Source organism: Triturus cristatus, chromosome 2_2 (genome assembly GCF_964204655.1).
Source record: "Triturus cristatus chromosome 2_2, aTriCri1.1, whole genome shotgun sequence".
In the NCBI taxonomy this organism is placed as follows: domain Eukaryota; kingdom Metazoa; phylum Chordata; class Amphibia; order Caudata; family Salamandridae; genus Triturus; species Triturus cristatus.
Genome location: NC_140582.1, coordinates 1,044,253,636 through 1,044,259,836, shown reverse-complemented (window position 1 = coordinate 1,044,259,836; position 6,201 = coordinate 1,044,253,636). Strand labels below are relative to the sequence as shown.

Sequence of the window (6,201 nt, the reverse complement as noted above, 5' to 3'; positions counted from 1 at the left end):
TTAGTATGTCGATTAGTCAAAATCTATCACGAAAAAACGATAATTAGTGATTACAGATTATTGATTTTAGCTATGACACATAGACAAAACTGGAGCTTAAAACCCAATAAATTTTCAACAGAAAACTCTGCTCCAGCACTATCACGCGCATGCACAGATGTTAACCTAAACTGTAAAGTGTCAGCATGCCGGCTGTGATGTGTTGATCATACAGAAATCAAACAAAGGGGTAAACTAAAGTAAAAAGCAAAATGGTGGTGTCAAAATTATCAAGTGCTCATGTGTGTCATGATCATGTTCAAAGGTTTGTGGTGCCACATTCAATACATGGGTAAATGGAAATATAAAAAATATCTGTTACAAGAAACCATTAAATTCCAATCTGTCATTCATCCCATGCGGCTGAATGGCTTTCAGTTTTGTAATCCAATGGTGGGAGTGCCACCGCTAAGGCCAACAATATTTTTGGCAACATATTACGTAAGGAAGAACACCTGTATAAAAAGACCAATTTAACACTAGACAACAGAAGAAAATCTCACTTTTAAGAGCATTTCGAAATGCTTTCAAGCGCTTTTGTGTATCACTTTTCACTTGTTCCACTAAAATGTTTCAAAAACTCCAGGGAACGACAGCAGCAATGTGGGTTTGTTTTAACAGAAAATCAATATAGGTTGTTTGAGGTGTATAGCAAAGTATAGCAAAACTTCTGGTGAAGAGAATGACCGCAAGCTATGTACGTGAGGGAGTCCCTATGTTTCTATGAGGCAGACGGTGTACGCCTCAACTCCAGTCCCTCTGCTCTAAAAGCAGGTGTGAACGCCATATTACAGCAAGGCGCATAACACCGCCATATTGGAACAGTCCTCAAAGTTGGGACAGGGATTTCTCTAGAAAAAGCTTAGGTACGCTGACATAAGTATTTCGGTAAATATCGAACAGGCAGCTACATATCTGCTGTTACTATACAGAATAATGTATAACTTTCGTAAAATAAAATCAAACTGAATAAAATATTTTAGATCAGCTATATTTCAAAGTAAAGGACCTCGTTGTTTATCACTTTACATATTATATATCTTGGCTATTTTCTTTTTAGAAAACTCAAGCGTCAATCTTAATAGGAAAAACTCGATATGTATACACGTCCGCTAACTTGAGAGATAAGCACAAAAAAACACACAGCACAAGCATGCAGTCCTTCTTTTATGCCCATGACAGGCGGCTTGGCTCTCCCCTGAGAGCTTCCTACACTTAGCCGTTCACTGTAGACCAATCGATGCACTTGTTCATTCGTCCAACGTGAGCGTCCAATGGCTGCGTATTTTGCTGAGCAGCCGTCCCTGCTAGCCGCACCCTGCAGTCTGGGCGGGGCTGTGTAAGATCAGAGGGGCGGGGTATGCGCGGGATCAGTGAGAGGCAGCGACGCAGCATCCCAGGCAGGGAGCCCCCGAAGAAGGGCAGGTGTTGCCGAGTAGGACAGCTGCAGCCCCGCGCCTCCGCCCACGGTGAGTGCTGTGTTGCTCGTGTACTCACGCTGCCCTTGCACGCTGAGCTGGGCACTGCATGACCACGGAGAGACGCTCCTGGTGCCATCGTTCACTGGTGTGGCTGGGGAGGCGGCACCCGCTGCAGACACTGTATGCGCCTTCTGCATGTTTACGGGATGCTCCGCTGTGGACGGGGCTCCCAATGCGCAAGCAGTGGCAAACGTGGGAGTGCTTCAGTCAAACCTTTTTCCTTCTTGGGTGTGCAACGTGGGAGTGCGTTTGTCAAACCGTTCATCACTGAATTTGTCAGCACTCCCTGTTAAAAAAAAATCTGTATGTGTTTACCTGTCAAAAATGCATTTGTATGTTTGCCGTAACACCGCGGCTGTGACCCTGTGAAAGAAACCTACCGTAGCTGGGCTTTCAAACCTGCCTTCCAAGTCTAACAGGCCTGCTTATCTAAAGTACCCTTCTGTACCAGTTCACTTGCCTGTTTATAGGACCGTTTACTATGCCTATCTACTTGTCAGACCTCCTGTAAGCAGGCCTGCTTATTTACTAAGGGGGTCTTCTGTACATGTCCTCTCACCTGATGCCTATGAATCTTCCTAACAAATCTCCCCTTATGTGCCTGTGAAATACGCCTGTGAGTGCGCTGCAGAACATAGTAGTGTCGCGTTCCAGAACAGATGTGCATAGTAGTGTCGGGCGTGCCTTGTGCGCCTGTCGGTGTGATCAGTGGGTTGACAACCTCCTGTGGATGTGATCTGTCATAAATGCATGTGGGCGTGTCTGTCCAGCCCATCAATGTGGACCTTTAGCTGTCAAAATGTCCTTGTACCTGTGATTATCTGTCAGATCTGCACCCGAAAAAACATACCGTTACATTTTTGATAAACCTGCCTCTGCGCCTTTCAGGTATGCCTGAATGTGCCTGTCAAAATCTCCTAAAGCACCCAATGAATCTCCCTGTTGATTTCTCTAACATGCCATGAGAGTCTTGAGCGAGAATGTTTATGTACAGCAGCCTAAAACAACGACGAAATTATATTTGCCATAGGGGCAACAGTCAGCGGCCAGTGGAAAACCAACTTACTGTTTTTTTTCGTTATTTCATTCCACCTTTGCCCTCTTTTATTTATTTGTAGCTATATTCGGTTCTCGGTTTGAAGGCGAATCCCTTATGGACGGCGAGCTGGAATATGCGCCTCGGGCGATTACCACTTTAATGTGGCTTGTTTGTTTATGGAGAGGCGTATCCCGCCCACCTGCTGCGGTGACTTGTGCATGTCTTCCTTTTCCCACGTCATATTTATATAGTGTTTTCTTTAAGCGGCCAAGCAGACTTTCGGTAAAACAGCAAGTGCGCACCCCATGTACACTAGCAAATATCGAGTTTCTTGGTTAGTTGCCCTTTCTACTGGAAACTGAAGCACCCTGAAAGCCACCAGTGTCTAAGCGCACACTGCTGGAACATTTGTGTGCACAGCTTGCTTCTACGCCTTGGCATGCTGTTGCTGCCTGTATAATTTGCATATCATTAGTATGGGCACGAGTCACTGCAACAGATAAAACATCTTTACACTGATGTCTTACAATGGCTGGGACGCCTCATCCAGCTACAGTAAATCAGCCCCTTTGATGTCAGCCAAGGGATCCTGGGATGGCTTTCGAGCTTGAGCTTGTGCTTGTGTCCTGGTAACCATAGAGACATTAACCCATTGGAATTATTTTGTCCTATGCTTTTCATTCCAAGAGGACGTTAAAGGAAAAAAAAACATTGTTCCTAATTCCTAGCAGCATAAAAGCAGCCTTTGCTCCAGACCATTTACTAAGTGGTGAAAAAATGATTGCTATGTGCGCTCTAGATACATTTTCAGTATTCCTCTTCTTGTAAAAAGAACAAGCGATATGTGGTTGAATGAATAATAGTGTCTCCTAGTTCCTGCTTTAAATGGGGTGCGTGTTTGCACCAGCCATTCCTTTATTTTTACTTTATCCTTTTAATATGCATTTTCAGTTTTGGGCTTTTATTTTAAACTGTACTTGAATAACAAAAAAAAACTTTCTTGTATTGATTAATACATCATATTATTTTAAACCTTCACCGTTTTGCGCAACAGGCAATACACTATAATTTTGCATCATCAAAGAAACCTTTAATAATTTTATGAGTGCTGGAATGCATATAGCTATGAGGATCACCTGGCTACTAGTTGACAAGTTGAGTGTATACGACAAAAATAGCAGGATATACGTATGTATAAATGTGTGTGTATATAAAATATATATATATATATATATATATATATATCTATATATATCAAGCCAATACTCCCTCTCACTAAGAAAGAGTGCGGGACAGCTCCGGAGTGCAGAAAAAGTGGCTTTATTTGTTAAAAAGCGCTGGCATTGCGAGTCCATGAAACGCTGGCAGACGCGTTTCAGCCTTCAATAGCTTTCCTCAGTGCCCGTTTCCACGTTCTCCTTCCATCTCTGGGGGTCAGCTACTACGATCTTTAAATGGCGACCACATCCAGTCAGCTGATCACTTGCCCCTCCTTCCGCCTCTATGACACGGCGGCACCACGCGCAGCTCTTCCCAGTCTACTGCATGCTGGTAGGTGGAGTCCTCAGAGCAATCCCATACAGTGATGGGGTATTGCACAACACCATGTGATGTCCCACTGTGTGGCTGCTGACCCTCACTCCACCGCAGTTGTCCGGAAAGCTCAAGCCATTCTTGGCACCCCTTATCAGGCGGATAAATCTCGCCTCCTCTCTCCCCAGGTAACGATAACGTCCAATTGGAAATCCACCATACCGGGGGGGGTGGCGCGTTGCAGTTTCATGCGACAACCCAAGTTGCAGGCACTACGCGTCACTCCTGACCGAGAGGGCGTCCCGCTACACCAGCAACCTGCACGCTGGTACAACATCAAGCCAATACTCCCTCTCACTAAGAAAGAGTGCGGGACAGCTCCGGAGTGCAGAAAAAGTGGCTTTATTTGTTAAAAAGCGCTGGCATTGCGAGTCCATGAAACGCTGGCAGACGCGTTTCAGCCTTCAATAGCTTTCCTCAGTGCCCGTTTCCATGTTCTCCTTCCATCTCTGGGGGTCAGCTACTACGATCTTTAAATGGCGACCACATCCAGTCAGCTTTCGAGCTTGAGCTTGTGCTTGTGTCCTGGTAACCATAGAGACATTAACCCATTGGAATTATTTTGTCCTATGCTTTTCATTCCAAGAGGACGTTAAAGGAAAAAAAACATTGTTCCTAATTCCTAGCAGCATAAAAGCAGCCTTTGCTCCAGACCATTTACTAAGTGGTGAAAAAATGATTGCTATGTGCGCTCTAGATACATTTTCAGTATTCCTCTTCTTGTAAAAAGAACAAGCGATATGTGGTTGAATGAATAATAGTGTCTCCTAGTTCCTGCTTTAAATGGGGTGCGTGTTGCACCAGCCATTCCTTTATTTTTACTTTATCCTTTTAATATGCATTTTCAGTTTTGGGCTTTTATTTTAAACTGTACTTGAATAACAAAAAAAACTTTCTTGTATTGATTAATACATCATATTATTTTAAACCTTCACCGTTTTGCGCAACAGGCAATACACTATAATTTTGCATCATCAAAGAAACCTTTAATAATTTTATGAGTGCTGGAATGCATATAGCTATGAGGATCACCTGGCTACTAGTTGACAAGTTGAGTGTATACGACAAAAATAGCAGGATATACGTATGTATAAATGTGTGTGTATATATATATATATATATATATATATATATATATTTTTTTTTTTAACAGGAATGTCCTAGTTGGGTTCGCATTTCACTTGTACAAAACCATAGAATTCAGCAGTTATAGTTACCTGAGCTAAATATAACTTATGGCACCACAATACGCTGCTTATGACCTCACATATTCCATCACTCATAACATGGTCAGTGACATCGCTGATGACATCATGTTTTCTAAGAGTTTGAGTGTTAAACATATATACTAAGTTACTACAAAAGTTTAATTAATATACTAGGTGCAGTACTAATGAGTGATACTCCTAACATATATGTGAGCAGCTGTATGTATCCTTGTGTGTGAGTGGGTGTCTGAGTGGCTATATGGGTGTACATGAATGTGTGAATAGCTGTGTGGGTGAGTGAATGGCTGTATTGATGGGTGAGTGGATGTGTCAGTGGCTGTATGGGTAGGTGAGTGGGTGTCTGACTGTATGAGTGAGTAAGTGTGCTGTATGAGTGAGTGAGTGGCTCTTTGAGTGGGAGTTTGGTTAAGTGAGTGGGTGTGTGAGTGGCTGTATTGGAGAGTATGTATCTGTCTGAATGGATGTTTGGGAGAGTGAGCGGATGTGCGAGTACTTGTATGAGTGTGTGACTGGGTATGTAAGTCGTTGTGTGGATGTGTGTGATTGGTTGTATGGGTGAGTTACTGTGTTGAGAGGCTGTATGGGTGTGTGAGAGGCTGTATAGGTGAATAAGTGGGTGCATAGTATCTGTGTGGGTGTGTGTCTGTATGGGTGACTGACAAGTTGTAAGAGTAGCTGTATGGGTGAGTGGGTGTGTGAGTAGCTCAATGGATGAGTACGTGGTTGTATGAGTACTTGTATGGGTATGTGAGTGGTTGAGTGGGCGTACAAGAGGTTGTATGGGGGAGTGAGTGGTTTGTGGATGACATGCTCAAATTGA

At 43.4% G+C, this 6,201-nt stretch overlaps 1 protein-coding gene across 20 annotated transcripts in view; it reads left to right on the top strand.

Moving 5' to 3' along the window:
• The first annotated feature begins 1,359 nt into the window (after positions 1–1,359).
• ADD1 (adducin 1) overlaps positions 1,360–6,201 on the top strand; it is a 573,879-nt gene continuing 569,037 nt past the window's right edge. For 11 of the 20 annotated variants that reach the window (XM_085642519.1, XM_085642511.1, XM_085642516.1 and 8 more), the window contains exon 1: positions 1,372–1,508. The gene's annotated coding sequence lies outside the window, so the exon portion shown is untranslated. Of the gene's footprint in view, positions 1,509–6,201 lie in introns of all 20 variants that reach the window. The other 9 variants (XM_085642521.1, XM_085642512.1, XM_085642520.1 and 6 more) reach the window with 5 other exon arrangements.